Raw genomic sequence first — 20,827 nt, 5'->3', positions numbered from 1 at the left:
GGCCTCGCTCAAGTCCCACGGCACCATCTTGTGAGGATTCAATACAAATCTATGAGAGCCAGAACGAGGCTCTCATAGACTTGTATTGAGCTGTGACCTCCAGCGACTCCATGAAACACTGGCGCTGCTGACAGGTCACAAATCGCTAGAGACGGACCGTAGTGGCAGTGATAGAAGGGGAAGCCACTGGAGGATGAGTATAAGACACAGGGCAGGGGACTTAGATTTAAAGCACCACTACAGCGGTGAAGAAAATAAAAATGCCGTCGCCATGCTGTAAAATGCAGAAGCATCCGGGATGAGATGGGAAAGGTAATGTGCACGTGTGACAGTTTAAGCTTGTATTTTACCCCTTCATTCACCCTGGAAACATGGGACCATTTTTCTTGTTACTTGTGGGGGGCCGCAGTTGGACCCTCATAATCCGATGACCTATTCTGTAGATAATTTCTCAGAATATGGTTATCCTCATGTTTATAAATGGTTAAAACTGCAAAATGCTGGTAAAACTAAGCAAGTTTGCAATTTTCTTTTTATTAGGAATCCTCTGTTCATAATCTACAGCTTCTTGATTAGGATACCAGCCACCTCTGCAGAGGCTGGTTTCCTCAACAAAGAGCATATGCTTGCAAGGTTTTTGCTATAGAGCTTGTAAGTGCTGCACAGAACCAGACTAGATCGTTGGACCCAAAGTCATTGCGCTGCATATATGCTGCAGACGCAAAGTTGTCTCTGCTGGCCGCATGGGTAAGGATACAGCTTGGACCAGAAGCTCCATCATCCTGCCACCCTAAAGTCAATATTCAGGAGTGCATCAGCACAAGCAAACAGGAAGCTGGTAGACAGAGTAGCCGTGTGATGTTGAAGAACAAACATGAGAAAACCTTTTCATTGGGGTTGACTGGTAATTTATATTCATGGCCTTTCCTCAGGATAGGTCATCAATATCTCATCAGCGGGGATGTATCTCCTGACACACCTGCAAAATCAGATGTTCTCAATGCTGCCCATTGATGTAACGATGGCAGAGGTAGCAACAAAACCAGGAGGTGGATGGGGCCTGCCGGCGCCAGCATATATTTCAGCTGGATGTGCGGACACATATTCAGCTGAAAAGTATTGCTGCACAGAGATCCGCCAGGTCTCTATACCGCAATACAAGGTTCTAACCAATCAGAGGCCAGCAGCTAACATCGGTGCACCTGTGACTGGGGGAGCATGGCAGTGACGTAATGCGTTGTCCTTCACTTGCAAACCGAAGTAAGTTGCTGGTATCAGAAGATGACAGTGCACACTGGTGGAGTGGAGGAAGGTGAGAGAATTGTTTATTTTTTTTTAAGTGTTAAAAAAAAACAGCATAATGGGAGGCATATACACCAGGATGGGGAAAATATACGGTAAACCAGGATCGACCCAGACTGGGGAACATATATACCAGGATGGGGGACATCTAGACCTGGAAGAAGAACATAATACACCAGGATGAATAATATATAGATCAGGAAGGGGGACATATATACCAGGATGATGAATATAGACCAGGATGGAGGATATATATACCAGGGTGGGCCACATGTAAACCAGGAAGGAGACCCGGATGGGGGACAAAATGGGGAACTTCACTTGATAATGGGGGAGGGGTCATTATAGGATGTAAAACCCTACAAGGACCCATACATCTGACCAACATGCGGGGCAAGGTGGCGGGGGGGGGGGGCAGATCCAAACCTTGCTCCGGTGCCCATCAGAATCTAATTACGCCACTGATGCAGTAGCTGGTGGGATATGCTCAGTTGCTGAGCGGAACTACACAGAACTGGTATTCAATAATTATTCTAAGGCCTAAAACACACTTCCACAAAAAAAAGTACGTGTCTCACGGTCCGTTTTTCGGGTCCGTGTTCCGTTTTTTAGGGGCGTTTCTCCGGTACGTATGGCATCCGTGTGATGGCGTATGCGAGCAGTGTGTGCGTGTGGAATGTCCGTATTGACATAAAATACGTATGTGTGCTGTCCGTGTGCTGTCCGTTTATAAAGGCCCGCATTCTTACCCAATTAATGTTGTTAATCATTTATCATGAGATCCTGGTGTTTTTGTTTGCCATCAATTGATCTGATAGATTGGTAACAAGTGTTTCAGATTTCGTGATTAAAAACGGACACGGACGATACGTGCTGAACACGGACATACTCCGTGTGCGGTCCGTGCAGGCACGGACCCATAGACTAAAGCGGGTCAGTGCCTGCGTGCTGCCAGCCAAAAATGGACATGTCGTCTGTGTAGAAAAGCGCACACACGTACTTACCACACGGAAACACGTTCCGTGTGATTTTACGTGTGTGTGCCATCTACCATTGAATAACATGGGTCTCCGTGTCTCCGGTACATGCAAATACGTACCGCACACGTACAAAAAAAACGGATGTGTGTTGCGGGTCTAAAGGATAGTCCATTAATATTAAGTATGGAAAAACAGTAGTTCTCATCTATTACAGTAACGCAATTTTGAGTTTGATGTTCCCACCTTTTCTTCAATGCAAATTAGACAATTTTTGTTGATATTTGGTACATTTCGAATTTATACCCGTTTCTATGGAGCTACCATCTTTGCCTTCTGAAGTCTTGGCTGGGTAAACTTGCTGGAAATAGCAGAAGTGTCGCTCAGTCTCAGTGAGCCGAATCTCCCCAGGTCTGAGATGAAGCCTCAGGAAGTAACGTTACTGCCGAATTTATCAGGAAGCCTGGGCTCTATTTATACATTCCTGGAGAACCCCTTTATTAATCAGAATGTGAGTCATACGTTTTCTCATTATACAGGTCTCCATCCATAATGAACACTCTAGTGAATAAACATAAGTAATAAATGCTAATCACGGATATTAAGTCATATCTTCATCAGCCCAGAAATTATGTGCAGGATCTCCAAGGACCAAACCAATTTTGGCCTTAAGCAGGTTGTCCAACTGCCAAAAAAAGAGGATCTTTAAAGCACCACTCCAGCGGTTTTTTATTTTTCAGCTCAGGAGCGGTGCTTTATCTAAGTCTCCTGCTTCTGGTCTTATACTAACCCTCCAGCATCTTCACCTTTCGGAGCTGCTCCAATCATATTTTTTACTGCTACCGTATGTAGATGGTTGGGGGGGTGTCACTTTTTGCAATTCAAGCTGTAATTTTTTTTAGAAATTATTATACAGTACATTTTTTAACTGTACCCCATGATACTGTAAAGCCCGTGTCTATGAAAAGCACAAATGGGTGTTAGGTCTTGCCTAAAGCCTGCTTTACACCTACAATTAAGCATACGATATCGTATGCAATCGTACCTGCCCCCATCGTATGTGCGGCACGTTCAATTTGTTGAACGTGTTGCACAAACGAGTAACCCCCCGTCACACGTACTCACCCTTCCATACGACCTCGATGTGGGCGGCGAACATCCACTTCCTGGAATGGGAAGGACGTTTGGCGTCACATGGACGTCACGCGGCAGCCGGTCAATAGAAGCGGAGGGGCGGAGATGAGCGGGACGTAAACATCCCGCCCACCTCCTTCCTTCCGCATAGCTGGCGGGAGCCCCAGGACGCAGGTAAGCTGCTGTTCATCGTTCCCGGGGTGTCACACACTGCGATGTGTGCTACCCCGGGTACGATGAACAAGCTGATGTACAATTTTTAGGAATTGAACGACGTGCATGCGATGAACGTTTTACCGTTCAATCGCAATCGCACGTAGCTGTTACATGCTACAATGTAACTTACGATGCCGGATGTGCGCCACTTACGACGTGACCCCGCCGACACATCGTAAGATATATTGTAGCGTGTAAAGCGCCCTTAAGTTAGGCCCTAGCTTATGATGGACAGTCCGTGCACCTTTGTTGGGCCCCAGACTTTTGACACCTCTCTGTAAGGGCAGTGATCTGCATTGATTGTAGTGCACACAGGACTAAATGATTGGCATTAGTATTTTCTCTTATCCCAACAGTTGATGAGTGGCTGTGAATCACAAGGCTACAACTTCTAAGCCCCATGCAATGACCACCATATATACAGTATGTACACTGCTCAAAAAAAAAAAAGGAACACTTAAAGAACACAATGTAACACACAATGTAAGTTCAAGTCAAGCAACACCGATTGTGAATCAATTTCTCCTGCTGTTATGCAAATGGAACAAAAATTAGGTAGAAATGATATCCAATTTGAAAGACACAACCTATAAAGGAGTGGTTTTTCAGGTGGTGGCCACAGACCGTTTCTCTGTTCTCATCCTTTTTGGCTGATGTTTTGGTCACTTTTGCATTTTCTCTTAGCTCTCACCCCTAGAGATCGCATAAGGCGGTCTTTACAACCCACAGACGTTGCTCAGGTAGTGCAGCTCATCCAGGATGCGAGCTGTGGCAAGAAGGTTTGCTGTGTCTGTCAGCACAGTGTCTAGAGCATACAGCAGACACCAGTAGACAGGCCTGTGCACCAGCATACGTGGAGGGGGCCATAGGAAGACAACAACCGAATAGCAGGACCACTACCTTCTCCATTCTGCAAGTAAGAACAGGAAGAGCAGTGCCAGAGCCCTGCAAAATGACCTCCAGTAGGCCACTAATATCCATGTGGCTACTCAAATTGTCAGAAACAGACTCCATGAGGATGCAGGTTCACACTAAGCACATGTGACAGACATGATAGAATTTGGAGACGCCTTGGAGAATGTTCTCCTGCCTCAAACATCTTCTAGGATGACCGGTTTGGCAGTGGGACAGTAATGGTGTGGGGAGGCATTCCTTGAAGGGCTGCCCAGCCTTCCATATGCTAGCCAGAGGTACCGTGACTGCCATAAGGTACCGGGATGAGATCCGCAGACCCATTGTGAGACCATATGCAGATACAGTGAGTCCTGGATTCCTTCTGATGCATAACCAAATCAAATCAAATAGGCTTTATTGGCAGGACCAAAAAACTATTAGCATTGCCAAAGCAAAAAAGAAGTGTGACAGGGGAGTGGGTTAGGGTTGTGGGGATGGGGTGTTGGGGCCACAATTTAGGGAGTGATGGTCCATTTGGAGATCTTTAGTACCCCTCATCTTAAGACAAGTGGAGACATATTGGGCGGCGATCTCCACCATAGATTCTTCTTCCCCCAGTAGGATGCGAAGTTTCCTCTCCTTGTCCATGAATGGAAAGTCCGGGGTATGAGCGGTACGTTTCTGGAAGTGGGAGGCCCTCCCTGCTGAGTATTTGTCACAGTGCAGTAGGAAATGCGCCTCGTCCTCCAGAGCCCCCTGCTGGCAGTGCTGGCACAGTCTGTTCTCCCGCGGCTTGTATGTCTGTTGGTGCCGCCCTGTTTCCACCTCTAGGCTGTGGGCACTCAGTCTGTACAGGCTCAGAGTCTGCCTTTCTTTGGGGTGGCGTAACCTTTTCAGATATGGGGCCAGAGTGTAGTCCCTCCGCAGTGACCGATAGATGGTGAGTTTTTAGGAGTTCTCTAATTCACTCTTCCAGTCCTCTATGTATTGCATCTTGCAGCTCTCTGAGATCTCTTTTATTTGGCTTTTTGTCAGGGTGTGTTGCTGACTTTGGCTGTACTGGCTGCCAGGGTTCCTGGCATGCTCTGGCTCAGCAGGGCTTTATGATCGTAGGAAATCAGGATCGTTGCTGTTCTGTATGTGCGCCTGGTGTGATAGCGCCCGCTTGTGTATACTGAGCCATAAGGGGAATCGGCCCAGCTCTGCCCGACAGGCTATGTTTGAGGTGCTGCGATGGACTCGGAGGAGATATTTGCAGAACTCCAGATGGAAGACTTCAGTTGAGCTGGAAACCCACTTTGTTTGGTCTGGATAGGTCACTGGGCCCCATACCTCGCTGCCATACAGCAGTATAGGTGTGATGACGCTGTCGAATATCTTGAGCCAGACTCTCACCGGTGGTTTGAGGTGGTACAGTTGTCTTTTGATAGCATAAAGGTTCTGCACGCTTTCCCTTTCACGGTCTCTGCTGTTTGATTAAGGCTCCCAGTTTGGCTTAGCTCCAGACCGAGGTAGGTATAGCTGCTGGTCTTCTCTAGCGTGGTGCCATTTAGTGTGACAATGTGGCTCAAGTGTTTCAGCAGTTACTTCATGATAAAGGCATTGATGCTATGGACTGGCCTGCCCGTTTCCAAGACTAGAATTGAATTGAACACATCTAGGACATCATATCTCGTTCCAAACACAAACGCCAAGTTGTACCCAGACTGTCCAGGAGTTGACTAGTGCTTTAATCCAGGTCTGGGAGGAGATCCCTCAGGAGAACATCCACCGCCTCATCAGGAGCATGCCCAGGTGTTGTAGGGAGGTCAAACATGCACATGGAGGCCACACACACTACTGAGCTTCATTTCCTTGTCCTAAGGCATTACAGTGAAGTTGGATCAGCCAATAATTTGATTTTCCACTTTGATTTTGAGCATTCTTCCAAATTCAAACCCCCATGGGATATTAATTTTTATTGATATTGATCATTTTTATGTTTTATTGTTCTTAATGTATTCCACTATATAATGAATAAAGATTTGCAATTGGAATATTTCATTCATTGAGAACTAGGATGTGGTATTTAGTGAAAGACATTGATATATTGGAGCAAGTCCAGAGAAGAGCAACCAAGATAGTAGAAGGTCTGCAAACCATGTCCTATGAAGACCAGCTATAAGAGCTAGGAATGTTTAGTTTGCAAAAGAGAAGGCTGAGACGAGACTTAATAGCGGTCTACAAATATCTGAGAGGTAGTCATAGTGCAGAGGGAACATTTCTATTCTCGTTAGCACAAGGAAGTACAAGAAGCAATGGGATGAAAAGGAAGGAGATTTAGATTAGACATTATAAAAATCTTTCTGACAGTGAGAGAAGTCGGAGAGTGGAACAGGCTACAACGGGAGGTAGTGAGCTCTCGATCAATGGAAATCTTCAAGCGGAAGCTGGCTAAATATATAGGTGGGATGATTTAGGAAAATCTGCACTCGCAGGGGGTCGGACCCAATGGCCCTTGAGGTCCCTTCCAACTTTACCATTCTATGATTCTATGCTCCCTTTATTTTTTAAGCAGTATACTTTAAGAGGAGAAGAGACCATTCCTGTGAAATAAGGGTGGAGGGTGTAATGGCCTTTTTATGGCAAGAGAGAATTTAAAGGTGGTCACTCAGGTGCGCTGATGCTTAGTTCATACAGAACTTTAGGACCCCCACTCTTAAGACTAGTGCAAAATGGCTGAAAAAATAACTGGACTTCAGAGATGTAAACTTGCAGAGGACTTGACAATTCTAGCATTGCTCAGCAACAAATGCAATCACTTTATCATGTTTATCATTTTGATGCCACTGAGGACACTAAATGATGCTGGTCTACACATTCTGTTCACTAAACTGCATACAACTATACGATTTCTTAGCGTTTGGGACACAAACATATATTTGAAGTGCATACATGGAAATAGTCTGAAAATGCTGCATCAACACATGTGGACATTTCTCAGCCATATAATTAGGAGGGAACACTTAATTAAAAGCAGAAATTGCAAGCAGTGAGGAAAAAGTTTAACCTGTCCTGGAGGATCTCCAAATACATAAATATCTGGAATTTTCCGGAATTCCCAGCAGGGAGGGAAAACAAACTATTTCTAGAATGGAGAAATAAGGGGATCAGTGGGGTGAAGGATCTGCTCCATGAAACGGAACATAGGTGGTTGACCCTTGAGGAGATGGTGAACAGGTACGGGCTTTCCCCATTCCAAATCATACAATACAAACAGGTGGAAAAGGGAATAATGGCACTATTGAGGGATGTTAGAAAAGAACAGGTAATGAATGAAATGGACCAATTTATAATGAAGGATAAACAGGAGATTACTATCTCCTCCCTGTACAAAGATATGAGAACAGCACTGGTACCACTGCACTCGGACCAGGTCTGGGGAGCATGGGCACGACAACTAAAAGATACAGAGGCAGGGGAAAAGATACGGCAGGGATGGATGAGGATGAGGAAGGAGGTGATTAATGAGGGCGGGAGGGACACACAGTTTAGATTAATGCACAGAGCAATTTATGGTTTTAACATCCTCACCAAGCAGACTATGAATAAAATAGAACATTGCCCCAAATGTAAACAGCCGAAAACGGACTTATACCACGGGATTTGGCAGTGCCCACAAAGTCAGAAATTTTGGGGAAAAATGAAGACACTTATAGAAAAAGTATGGGAAGTGGAAATGGAACTAGACCCATTGTTATGGATTTTCCACCACAGGACTAAAGAAAAGGAAGGAGGAGGAGATACACGGGGGACCACGATTCCAAGACTCTTTCATAATATTGCCATGATAGGGAAAACGGCCCTACTACGCAGATGGCTCGAGGAATCTGTTTCATCAGAGGAGGAGGTGGTCAATCAGATTAAAAAGCTGCTCAATATTGAACAGTTGGAAGCCGAAAGAAATAAGGACGAACCAACGGGAAACTTTTTTAAAAAATGGAAGAGATTTATAGTACAACAGTATGGAGTTGCAGAAATACGGAAAGTGGTATCTCCTTTCACTAATACAGAATGGTATCTACTGGGAGACTTGCAAGGCACATTGGGAAAGCTGAAAATACACACGCAGTAGAGACACGACAGTAGGGCGAGACGAGGGTTTCAGAGAAATAGGGCTTCAAACGGGAATCAGAATATAGAGGAGCTGTGTGTTCTTTTGCGACTTATACCTGGTGTTCAGCGTATTAAAAATGTTGGGGGGGATAAAGTGGGACTAAAAGAGGGTGGGTTAAGACAAGGGTGGGTAAATTGGTAAGGTGAATTTATTCTTGTTCAAATGTTAGACATATTGTAATAATTCTGAAAAATGCAATAAAAATTTATGTTTAAAAAAAAGCAGAAATTGCTGAATGAAGCCGTCCTGCTATTGTTTATAAAATGTACTCTGACTTTATAGTCTGTTCCATTGAGCCACGTATACAAAGAGTGTGTGCGATAAAGTTCTCCTCCGCTCCTATAGTGAGCTCAGAATGGAAGTATGGTTCATACATGGTGTGCCCTGTACTTAAATTTTTATGATAAACTAATATTAATACTCTTTAGGGCTCCTAACACAGGGACGATTATAGCTCCATACACGTTCTCAGCTGGACGCAGCTGTAATGTACAACTCCCCGTCTACGACTGCACTATATCTCCATATGGCTGATATCTGAAAGTATTCCCATCATTTAAAAGTATCACCTATCCCCACAATGGGGTTTTGCAGAATCAAAAGGTGTTCGAGATTGCACCACCAATTCATAAATTCTATATGGGATTGCTAGACACAGCCAAGCAGTCCCATAGAGAATGAGAGGAGTGGTGGGGTGTATGCGCAGTCACCACTGAATTCTGCTATGTCATTTTAGTCCCGATCTTGGGATCAGATTTCTCCCTGCAATGCATGAATTCTCAAAAATGTTTTCACTAAGGCCCCTTTCACACATCTGATTTTTGCCGTCACTTACAATCCGTCGAATTTTGAAAAAAACGGATCCGGCGACTGATACTGCTGGATCCGTTTTTTTCTCATCGACTTCTATTAGCGACAGATTGCATCCCATTTCATCCATCATTCGACGGATCCGTCGAAAAATGTTTGTCCGTCGGACAGAGGCGACGGCCAAAGTAACGTTTTTTGTGTACGTCGATTTAAAGAAGTAGGGGTCGCACAGCCACTTAATAATTATAAATGGGAGTGCAGCCTCTTGTGTAGAAGGCGATCAATAGGGAAGAGAAAGGCTACACAAATTCAGAGGTGCACATCCAGATTATATGAAAAAAAATATAAAAATTTTATTGAATCCATGAAAACATTTAAACAATTAAAAACATTTATAACCACACATATATACAAAAAACGACCTCCGTATAATATAATCATGGCTTAGTTCTGTACGTCGAAACAACGGACAGCGACGGATCTGTCGCTGTCTGTCATTTGGTAGAATGGAAGCTTATGGGTGCAGGATCCGTCGTAATCCATCAAATGACGGAATCCGGCGACAGATTCCATTTTTTTTTTAACTGAGCATGCTCAGACTGGGTGTAAAAACACTTCATATATGATGCGACGGATCCGTCGCACCAGTTTTTCCACAATCTGAGACGGATGAGTCTAGCTAGTGATATGGCTATACAGGCACTTGTCTGACAATAGAACTATCATTTTTTGTAGTGGCCCGATGTGGCAGTCAAGAAGAAGGGAATTTTGTTTACTTACCGTAAATTCCTTTTCTTCTAGCTCCAATTGGGAGACCCAGACAATTGGGTGTATAGCTTATGCCTCCGGAGGCCACACAAAGTATTACACTAAAAGTGTAAAGCCCCTCCCCTTCTGCCTATACACCCCCCGTGCATCACGGGCTCCTCAGTTTTGGTGCAAAAGCAAGAAGGAGGAAAAAATTATAAACTGGTTTAAAGTAAATTCAATCCGAAGGAATATCGGAGAACTGAAACCATTCAACATGAACAACATGTGTACACAAAGAACAACAGCCCGAAGGGAACAGGGGCGGGTGCTGGGTCTCCCAATTGGAGCTAGAAGAAAAGGAATTTACGGTAAGTAAACAAAATTCCCTTCTTCTTTGTCGCTCCATTGGGAGACCCAGACAATTGGGACGTCCAAAAGCAGTCCCTGGGTGGGTAAATAATACCTCATAATAGAGCCGTAAACGGCTCCGTCCTACAGGTGGGCAACCGCCGCCTGAAGGACTCGCCTACCTAGGCTGGCATCTGCCGAAGCATAGGTATGCACCTGATAGTGTTTCGTGAAAGTGTGCAGGCTCGACCAGGTAGCTGCCTGACACACCTGCTGAGCCGTAGCCTGGTGCCGCAATGCCCAGGACGCTCCCACGGCTCTGGTAGAATGGGCCTTCAGCCCTGAGGGAACCGGAAGCCCAGCAGAACGGTAAGCTTCGAGAATTGGTTCCTTGATCCACCGAGCTAGGGTTGATTTGGAAGCCTGTGACCCTTTACGCTGGCCAGCGACAAGGACAAAGAGGGCATCCGAGCGGCGCAGGGGCGCCGTACGAGAAATGTAGAGTCTGAGTGCTCTCACCAGATCTAACAAGTGCAAATCCTTTTCACATTGGTGAACTGGATGCGGACAAAAAGAGGGTAAGGAGATATCCTGATTGAGATGAAAGGGGGATACCACCTTAGGGAGAAAATCCGGAACCGGACGCAGAACCACCTTGTCCTGGTGAAACACCAGGAAAGGGGCTTTGCATGACAGCGCTGCTAGCTCAGACACTCTCCGAAGTGATGTGACTGCTACTAGGAAGACCACTTTCTGCGAAAGGCGTGAAAGCGAAATATCCTTCATTGGCTCGAAAGGTGGCTTCTGAAGAGCCATCAGCACCCTGTTCAGATCCCAGGGTTCTAACGGCCGCTTGTAAGGAGGGACTATGTGACAAACCCCCTGCAGGAACGTGCGTACCTGTGGAAGTCTGGCCAGGCGCTTCTGAAAAAACACAGAGAGCGCTGAGACTTGTCCCTTAAGAGAGCCGAGCGACAACCCTTTTTCCAATCCGGATTGAAGGAAGGAAAGAAAAGTGGGCAAGGCAAATGGCCAGGGAGAAAACCCCTGATCAGAGTACCAAGATAGGAATATCCTCCACGTCCTGTGGTAGATCTTGGCGGACGTTGGTTTCCTAGCCTGTCTCATAGTGGCAATGACCTCTTGAGATAACCCTGAAGACGCTAGGATCCAGGACTCAATGGCCACACAGTCAGGTTGAGGGCCGCAGAATTCAGATGGAAAAACGGCCCTTGAGACAGCAAGTCTGGTCGGTCTGGTAGTGCCCACGGTTGACCCACCGTGAGATGCCACAGATCTGGGTACCACGACCTCCTTGGCCAGTCTGGAGCGACGAGGATGGCGCGGCGGCAGTCGGACCTGATCTTGCGTAACACTCTGGGCAACAGTGCCAGAGGAGGAAACACATAAGGGAGTTGAAACTGCGACCAATCCTGAACTAAGGCGTCTGCCGCCAGAGCTCTGTGATCTTGAGACCGTGCCATGAATGTCGGGACCTTGTTGTTGTGCCGGGACGCCATTAGGTCGACGTCCGGCATCCCCCAGCGGCAACAGATCTCCTGAAACACGTCCGGGTGAAGGGACCATTCCCCTGCGTCCATGCCCTGGCGACTGAGAAAGTCTGCTTCCCAGTTTTCTACGCCCGGGATGTGAACGGCGGATATGGTGGAGGCTGTGGCTTCCACCCATAGCAGAATCCGCCGGACTTCCTGAAAGGCTTGCCGACTGCGTGTCCCGCCTTGGTGGTTGATGTATGCCACCGCTGTGGAGTTGTCCGACTGAATTCGGATCTGTTTGCCTTCCAGCCACGGCTGGAACGCTTTTAGGGCAAGATATACTGCCCTTATCTCCAAAACATTGATCTGAAGGAAGGACTCTGTCTGAGTCCAAGTACCCTGAGCCCTGTGGTGGAGAAAGACCGCTCCCCACCCTGACAGGCTCGCGTCCGTCGTGACCACCGCCCAGGATGGGGGCAGGAAGGATTTCCCCTTCGACAATGAAGTGGGAAGAAGCCACCACTGAAGGGAGGCTTTGGCTGCCCGAGAAAGGGAGACGTTCCTGTCGAAGGACGTCGACTTCCTGTCCCATTTGCGGAGAATGTCCCATTGAAGTGGGCGGAGATGAAACTGCGCAAAAGGAACTGCCTCCATTGCTGCTACCATCTTCCCTAGGAAGTGCATGAGGTGCCTCAGGGGGTGTGACTGGCCTTGAAGGAGAGATTGCACCCCTGTCTGTAGTGAACGCTGTTTGTTCAGCGGAAGCTTCACTATCGCTGAGAGAGTATGAAACTCCATGCCAAGATATGTCAGTGATTGGTCCGGTGTCAAATTTGACTTTGGAAAGTTGATGATCCACCCGAAACTCTGGAGAGTCTCCAGAGCAATGTTCAGGCTGTGTTGGCATGCCCCTTGAGAGGGTGCCTTGACAAGTAGATCGTCTAAGTAAGGGATCACCGAGTGTCCCTGAGAGTGTAGGATTGCCACCACTGTTGCCATAACCTTGGTGAAAACCCGTGGGGCTGTCGCCAGGCCAAAGGGCAGTGCCACGAACTGAAGGTGTTCGTCCCCTATGGCGAAACGCAGGAAGCGCTGATGCTCTGGTGCAATCGGTACATGGAGATAAGCATCTTTGATGTCGATTGATGCTAGGAAATCTCCTTGGGACATTGAGGCGATGACGGAGCGGAGCGATTCCATCCGGAACCGCCTGGTCCTCACATGCTTGTTGAGCAGTTTTAGGTCCAGAACAGGACGGAAGGATCCGTCCTTTTTTGGCACCACGAACAGGTTGGAGTAAAAACCGTGACCCCGTTGCTGAAGAGGAACAGGGATCACCACTCTATCCGCCTTCAGAGTGCACACCGCCTGCAGAAGAGCATCGGCTCTTTCGGGGGGCGGAGATGTTCTGAAGAAACGAGTCGGAGGACGAGAGCTGAACTCTATCCTGTAACCGTGAGACAAAATGTCTCTCACCCATCGGTCTTTTACCTGTGGCAACCAGGCGTCGCAAAAGCGGGAGAGCCTGCCACCGACCGAGGATGCTGTTTGAGGAGGCCGAAAGTCATGAGGAGGCCGCTTTGGGAGCGGTTCCTCCGGCGGTCTTTTTAGGACGTGACTTAGACCGCCATGAATCGGAGTTCCTCTGATCTTTCTGAGGCCTTTTGGACGAGGAGAATTGAGACCTGCCCGCGGTCCGAAAGGACCGAAACCTCGATTGTACCTTCCGTGGTTGAGGTCTGTTTGGTCTGGACTGGGGTAAGGATGAGTCCTTTCCCTTGGATTGTTTAATGATTTCATCCAATCGCTCACCAAACAAGCGGTCGCCAGACAATGGCAAACCGGTTAAGAACTTTTTGGAAGCAGAATCTGCCTTCCATTCACGTAGCCACATGGCCCTGCGGACTACCACCGAATTGGCGGATGCTACCGCCGTACGGCTCGCAGAGTCCAGGATAGCATTAATGGCGTAGGACGCAAACGCCGACGCCTGAGTGGTTAAGGACACCACTTGCGGTGCAGATGTACGTGTTACTGCATTAATCTGCGCCTGACAAGCTGAGATAGCTTGGAGTGCCCATACGGCTGCGAATGCTGGAGCAAACGACGCGCCGATAGCTTCATAGATGGATTTCAACCATAGTTCCATCTGTCTGTCAGTGGCATCTTTGAGTGAAGCCCCATCTTCCACTGCAACTATGGATCTGGCCGCCAGTCTGGAGATTGGCGGATCCACCTTAGGACACTGAGTCCAGCCCTTGACAACATCAGGGGGAAAGGGATAACGTGTATCTCTAAGGCGCTTGGAAAAACGCTTGTCTGGACAGTCTCGGTTTTTCTGGACTGCCTCTCTGAAGTCAGAGTGATCCAGAAACGTATTCAATGTACGCTTGGGAAACCTGAAACAGAATTTCTCCTGAGAAGCTGACTCCTCATTTGTAGGAGCTGGGGGAGAAATATCCAACACCTGATTGATGGTTGCTATAAGGTCATTCACTACAGCATCACCTTCAGGTGTATCAAGGTTGAGAGCGGCTTCAGGATCAGAATCCTGATCTGTTACCCCCGCTTCATCCTCCAGAGAGTCCTCCTGCTGAGACCCTGAACAGTGTGATGAGGTGGAGGGAATTTCCCAGCGACCCCGCTTGGGCGGTCTGGGACTGCGGTCCGTGTCAGAGACCTCACCCTGGGACCTATGGGTCATCCCAGGGGCACTTTGCTGTTCCAATTGAGGGGGACCAGGGGTCAAAGATTGAACAGTGCCCGGGGCCTGAGTCACCGGTCTGGAATGTAGGGCTTCTAGTATTTTAGCAGACCATTTATCCATACTCTCAGACAGTTTGTCAGCAAAAGCTGCAAACTCCGTCCCTGTCACCTGGACAGTGGTAGCAGGTGGTTCCACCTGGGCCACCTGTAGCAGAGGCTCCGGCTGAGTAAGTGCCACAGGGGCCGAGCATTGCACACAATGAGGGTCAGTGGAACCTGCCGGTAGTACAGCTGCACATGAGGTACAGGTTGCAAAGTACGCCTGTGCTTTGGCACCCTTGCTTTTTGCGGACGACATGCTGTTGTCTCCTCTGAGAACAATCCAGGAGGGTATATAGCCAAAAAACAACAGAGCGACCGTACAGTGCAAAAATACAGCCTCTCAGCCTATATATATATATATATATACACTTCGGCACTCAGTGGGGCCAGCACCACAGGTGCTGCTTACCGACCGCTCAGAGCGGTTGTGTGATCACCAGATTCCCTGCCTGGGTCTCCCTGTGTTGTCTCTCCTCTCCAGCGTCTGAATCGCTGACAGGAATGGCTGCCGGCGTTCTGTGGGGAGGAGGGGACCGTGGGCGTGCCCAAGAAAAGTGCGGGAATCTAGTGCCCCAGTGTACTGAGTGAGGAGGGAGGAGGATACTAATGTATGCTCCAGCCCTCAGCGCTGACGATCTGTGCAGCGTCCCGCCCTTCCCCTGACTGGCAGGCCTGTGGGCGGGAATAAACGACACTAGGCCGCAGAAGCCGGGGACTAAAGTTATAAGCGCGGCCGGCAATAAGCGCGGCCGCGCGGTAGTCCCCGGCGCACTAACACACCCAGCAGTGCTGGAATGTGTATGGCACAAGCGCTCCATGCGCGGTAGTCCCCGGCGCACTAACACACCCAGCAGTGCTGCAATGTGTATGGCACCAGCGCTCCATGCGCTGTCCCCACGGGGACACAGAGTACCTCACAGTAGCAGGGCCTTGTCCCTGACGATACCCAGCTCCTATCCAGCAGATTCCCAGGGGCTGCGGAGGGAGCACGGTCCCTGTGCCTGGAGACCGATTAGGATCCCACTTCACCCAGAGCCCATTAAGGGATGGGGAAGGAAAACAGCATGTGGCTCCTGCCTGTGTACCCGCAATGGGTACCTCAACCTTAACAGCACCGCCGACACAGTGGGGTGAGAAGGGAGCATGCTGGGGGCCCTGATATGGGCCCTCTTTTCTTCCATCCGACCTAGTCAGCAGCTGCTGCTGACTAAGCTGTGGAGCTATGCGTGGATGTCTGCCTCCTTCGCACAAAGCATAAAAACTGAGGAGCCCGTGATGCACGGGGGGTGTATAGGCAGAAGGGGAGGGGCTTTACACTTTTAGTGTAATGCTTTGTGTGGCCTCCGGAGGCATAAGCTATACACCCAATTGTCTGGGTCTCCCAATGGAGCGACAAAGAAAGACAACATTTACTTACCGGTAATTGGATTTTCCAGAGCCATGACAGCACCGTACATGTGAGAGTGTATCCACCCCCAGGAACAGGAAACCTTTCTGAAATAAAAAGGTGCGGCACCTCTCCAAAACCCCAGTGAGTTTATAGAACCGTAGAGGTAACTGCCTTATTAATAGACATATCCATCACCAAACAGGAGAAAACCCCATTGTGCTGTACACATTCTACCTACTGTGAGACCAGACACATTTTATTATATATATAGATATACAGACACACACACACACATATATATATATATATATATATATCCACCACCAACTTAGGGAAGGAACTAGCATGGTGCTGTCATAGCTCTGGAAAATCCAATTAGTAAGTACCGTCTTTTCCCTTCACATGGCAGCACCGTACATGAGAGAATAAATTAGAAGAAATTAAGGGTGGGACCACCGCAGAAGCGCCTTTCTAGGGGATAGAACCGACAGACCCACACCCAAACGGCAGTGTTTAACCAAGGTGGAAGGTGAAAACCATAGTGCAGCCTTACAGATCTTCTCTACCGAGCATTAGCTGTCTCCGCCCAGGGAGTGGATATAGCCCAAGTAGAACGGGCCCTAATCATCCGAGGAGGGGCATAACCTAACCCTGAATATGCCAACTAATGGCCTCCCTCACCCACCTAGCAATAGTGGATCTGGTGGACGCATTCCCTCTATGTATGTGGAACGCCAAAAGAACAAACATGGCGGAGGATGGTTAAGTTATGCCAGGTATCCGAAGACGCTATTCCTGACATTAGGGAATGAAACCTGCTCTCCTTGTGACTTGGGATTTCCACAAAAGGAGGGTAATTATTACTGGGCCCTTATGAAATTTTGAATTGACCTTGGGAAGGTCGCCTGAAAACTCCAGGAATTTTACCCATACTGCTGCACACTTGGTGGAAGTAACTTCCTTCCTACTACAAAGGAGGGTAGAATTTAAGTTTGGAGAAAATTAACTTGCCGTTAGAAGGTTCCCCTCAAGTTCCAGGCTGTCCAGTTTAACCCCTGTACTTGAGAATGAAGAACTGGCCCCTAGAAAGTAGATTGGGATTGGGTAGAATCCAAGAGTCCAATATAGTAAAAAATCTCAGCCATGTGAACTTTGTCTCCGTGGCCAGAAGGGGCCATCATGATGACTCTAGCCTGCTCTCGATTTCCTCCAGAACTAGCAGGATTAGTGGGAAAGGTGGAAACTATGCTAGTCGGAGGTCCCATCTCTGTAGATTTGCATCCATTCCCTCTAATCCTCCCTGGGAACTAGGGAAAAGAAATTGCCAATTTTGCTGATTTGCAAATAAACCTATTTCTTTATTCCCCTCAATCTAAAGAAATCTGTTTGAACACCTCCCGGTGTAAAATCCACCCGTTTGGTGAAGATATGGCGACTGAGGTAGTCAGCCATGTTGTACATGAAACTTACAGGCGGCACGCTGTGAGAGACAGCAACCTCCTTCCAGCTATAATTGAATTTTTTTATTTATTTATTTTCTATCAGGGATTTGTACCTGGTGCCCTGGTTAGTTAGGTAGGCCACTACCGTACTGTTGCCTAAGAGAACCACGTATTCCCCGCCGATCTTCTCTACTAGTATCTATAATGCCTCTATCACTGCTGGTAGTTCTTTGAATGCTTTACGAATTTGCGTGCTATCCTTGCGCAGGGGCCATGCTAATCTTCTCTGTATCGTTCCAATGTTAGTACAGGCGCTGAGGAAGCAAGCACGTTTTAGGTTCCATTTTGAAGGCTGGATTCCATTCCCCTTGAAAGTACTGGTTTTCTATGGGGGCTCCCAACCCCACTGGTTTGGCGTCTGTAGTCATAACTACCAGCTCTACTGTATTCCAGGGAACTCCACTCCTGAGAATTCCTTCATCCTGCCACCACTCCAGTGATCTCAAAACCCACTGTACAGCAGGGATCGTAGACATAAGGGAACCTAATATAGACATTGCTCCCCTCAGAGAAAATTCTCAGCTTCGTCTGAGCTAACCAGACGTTCCGTTTTATTTGGACATTTTTCCTGGTGGAAGGAAACTGTACTGCCGTACTGAATCAAGACTGATGCCACAACCCCCCCCCCTCCCCGATTTTAGACTGGGTCTTTCCTTGACTGTCTCACATTCACCAATTGTCCCAACCCTGAGAGGACTGAGGTGACCTGGCTGACAGCTGCTGAACAACCATGTCTTACACAATTTTGGTGAACACCTTCGGGGCTACCGAGATGACAAACGGAAGTCACTGATACTGAAGGCGAGTCAGCTTCCCTTTGACCATTACTGCCAACCGTAGATATTTTAGGTGGTCTTTGTAGATAGGGATGTGGAAAGAAACATCCGTCCAGTCTACTACTGACATGAAGCAGAAGGGGAATAGTAATCATACTGTTGATTAGAAGGTCTCCATCTTGAATCATTCTACCTTTAGACAGTAACTCAGGGATCTTTAGATTGAAAATGGTCCTGAAGAACCCTTTGGGTCTTTTTTTACTAAACACAATTTGCTGTCGTACCTGGTACCCTCTTGACCAATACATTCTTCTCTATTAATGAGAGGACTATCCGTTCCAGAACTGCTTGGCTCTTTGGTCCACTTGGGAGCTTATTATGCGCCGTGGAGGAAGGAAAGAGAAATTGAGCCTGAGACCGAGGAAAACTGTTTTTACTCAGTCAGTCAGAGGGCAGCCCACTGGTAGTAAAATTGTTTTTAGTGTTCCCACCTTGAGGCCTGGGGTCATTGACTTCTAGGGGCTCCTCTTTGAGGATCTCTTTTGAATAAGAACCCTTTAGACTAAACTTTCTCTTCCCCTGGCATAGCGCAAAATTTCATTTTCGATGAAAAATCCGTGCCCCAGTCTTTTAGCCCTTATGCTGGTTTGCTGGAGTCGGGAATGGCACAGGCGCGGCGGATAACCTAACCCCGTCTAGTGGGGCGGCGGCTCGGAAGATAGCTGCTTTTTGAATAGTTGGCAGAGCTTCTAGCAACTGTATTCTCAGATCTCTGTCTCTGATCTGAACCTCCAGTTCTTAAAGCCATTTTGCAAGGGATCTCGCAGTGAAGGTGGCAGCAATGTTAGGCTTACAGGATCCTGCCGAAGCTCTACAGGCTCCCTTCAAGGAAGGTGTCTACCTTCTTATCGAAAGGGTCTTACAGAGAACCTAGGTCTTCAAACGGGCAAGGCCACGTTTTTTGAGACTTTTACTATGGCTGCGTCTCCTCCAATGAACATAGGAAGGCATCTTTCAGCATTGCCACCAAGCATTGGTCATGGCCCAATAGGCTGGCAGATTCAATGAGGTCTGCTCGGAATTTACACCGAGGACCTCGCTCACCCCAAGAGACAATCACACCACTAGACCAATGAGGTTAAGTGCCAAGATTGGCACACTGTTCAGAAAAGTGGTACTTCTTTAGATTTTGGGGGACCGACACCTTCCTGACTGCTTTTCCTTCATAAATAAATACGGCAGGTTTTATGCGCCGGGATGATCCTATGTCTTCGTGTTTTGAACACATGGTGTCCTGGACTGATCGCTGCTGATTCGGGGATTACACCCCCATGGTAGCTCTTATTATCTTGAAAAGTTTCCCAGTGGAAAGCATGGCAAGATCATGCTCTACATCAGACTTAGACTGCTCTGATGAGAACCCCAATTTTCCCGTTTCCCCTCCCTCCTCAGCACTATCCTCAGACGGGGAGTAGCAACCACTGGATGACAGGGCTGTCCCCAAACTATGCCTCCTATCTATCGCAACCCCCTCACTTTTAAAGGTGTAGCGAGACCACATTGTGTGTCGTGCCCGATTCAGTGGGTACAGAGGAAGAGGTTATGCTCTCTGCGGCTGGCAGATCCCCCACTACTGTGGCGGCTAAGCAGTCACCTATTTTAGAGGAGAGGATGGGAAGGGAGCTCCAATACATATATTGATTTAATGATTTTTTTATTTTTTATAAGGAAAAATCATCTGGTCTGTCCTCTCTATCCACGACTGACAGAGAGACGTTTGTCGATTCCTTTGGCCAGGACATTTTGCAACGCACAAATTCCCTTTTTTTTAGCCTTGTGGCCTACAGGGTATTTAGGGGAAGGAGATAGAGACAGACTTTGTGATGAGAAGTCTACTTACCTGTCCTGAGCCCGGGCAGATACCACGGTAGGACAGATATGGGATCTTCTGAAGCGTTGCTGTAGGAGCTTCCATCTTGGAAGACCACTGCAGGCACGCTGTCTGGTAACCGGGTTTCAAATTCCCTGCCACATTGAACACAGCAGGTTGCAGCCTCCGATCTAGGAGGTGGCCTCTGACGTCATCCCTGGTGTGGACCATCACTCCTGCTCCCATGAGCCACCACTTCTCAGGAAGTAGTCGCCTTGCGCAGACGGCCATGTGCATCTCCGGCGCGTGATGGTGCCTACGGCTCTGCCTTCCGATCTCTAGAAGCTGCCGCGGTGTCACAGCTCCAGCCGCTGCACTCAGAGGAACGAGCCCCGGCC

The 20,827-nt window shown here is 47.9% G+C and overlaps 1 protein-coding gene and 1 non-coding gene across 2 annotated transcripts in view; one reads left to right on the top strand and one right to left on the bottom strand.

The window, feature by feature from the left end:
• SPRED2 (sprouty related EVH1 domain containing 2) overlaps positions 1-20,827 on the top strand; it is a 192,620-nt gene that overhangs the window by 126,924 nt on the left and 44,869 nt on the right. The gene's annotated exons all lie outside the window — the stretch shown is intronic.
• Positions 17,947-18,053, bottom strand: LOC142297905 (U6 spliceosomal RNA). The gene has a single exon (XR_012752169.1). It is a non-coding gene; the product is annotated as a U6 spliceosomal RNA (small nuclear RNA).

Source organism: Anomaloglossus baeobatrachus, chromosome 3 (assembly GCF_048569485.1).
Source record: "Anomaloglossus baeobatrachus isolate aAnoBae1 chromosome 3, aAnoBae1.hap1, whole genome shotgun sequence".
Taxonomy (NCBI): domain Eukaryota; kingdom Metazoa; phylum Chordata; class Amphibia; order Anura; family Aromobatidae; genus Anomaloglossus; species Anomaloglossus baeobatrachus.
Note: the sequence above shows the minus strand (reverse complement) of the source record. Positions and strands in the feature narration are given on the sequence as shown.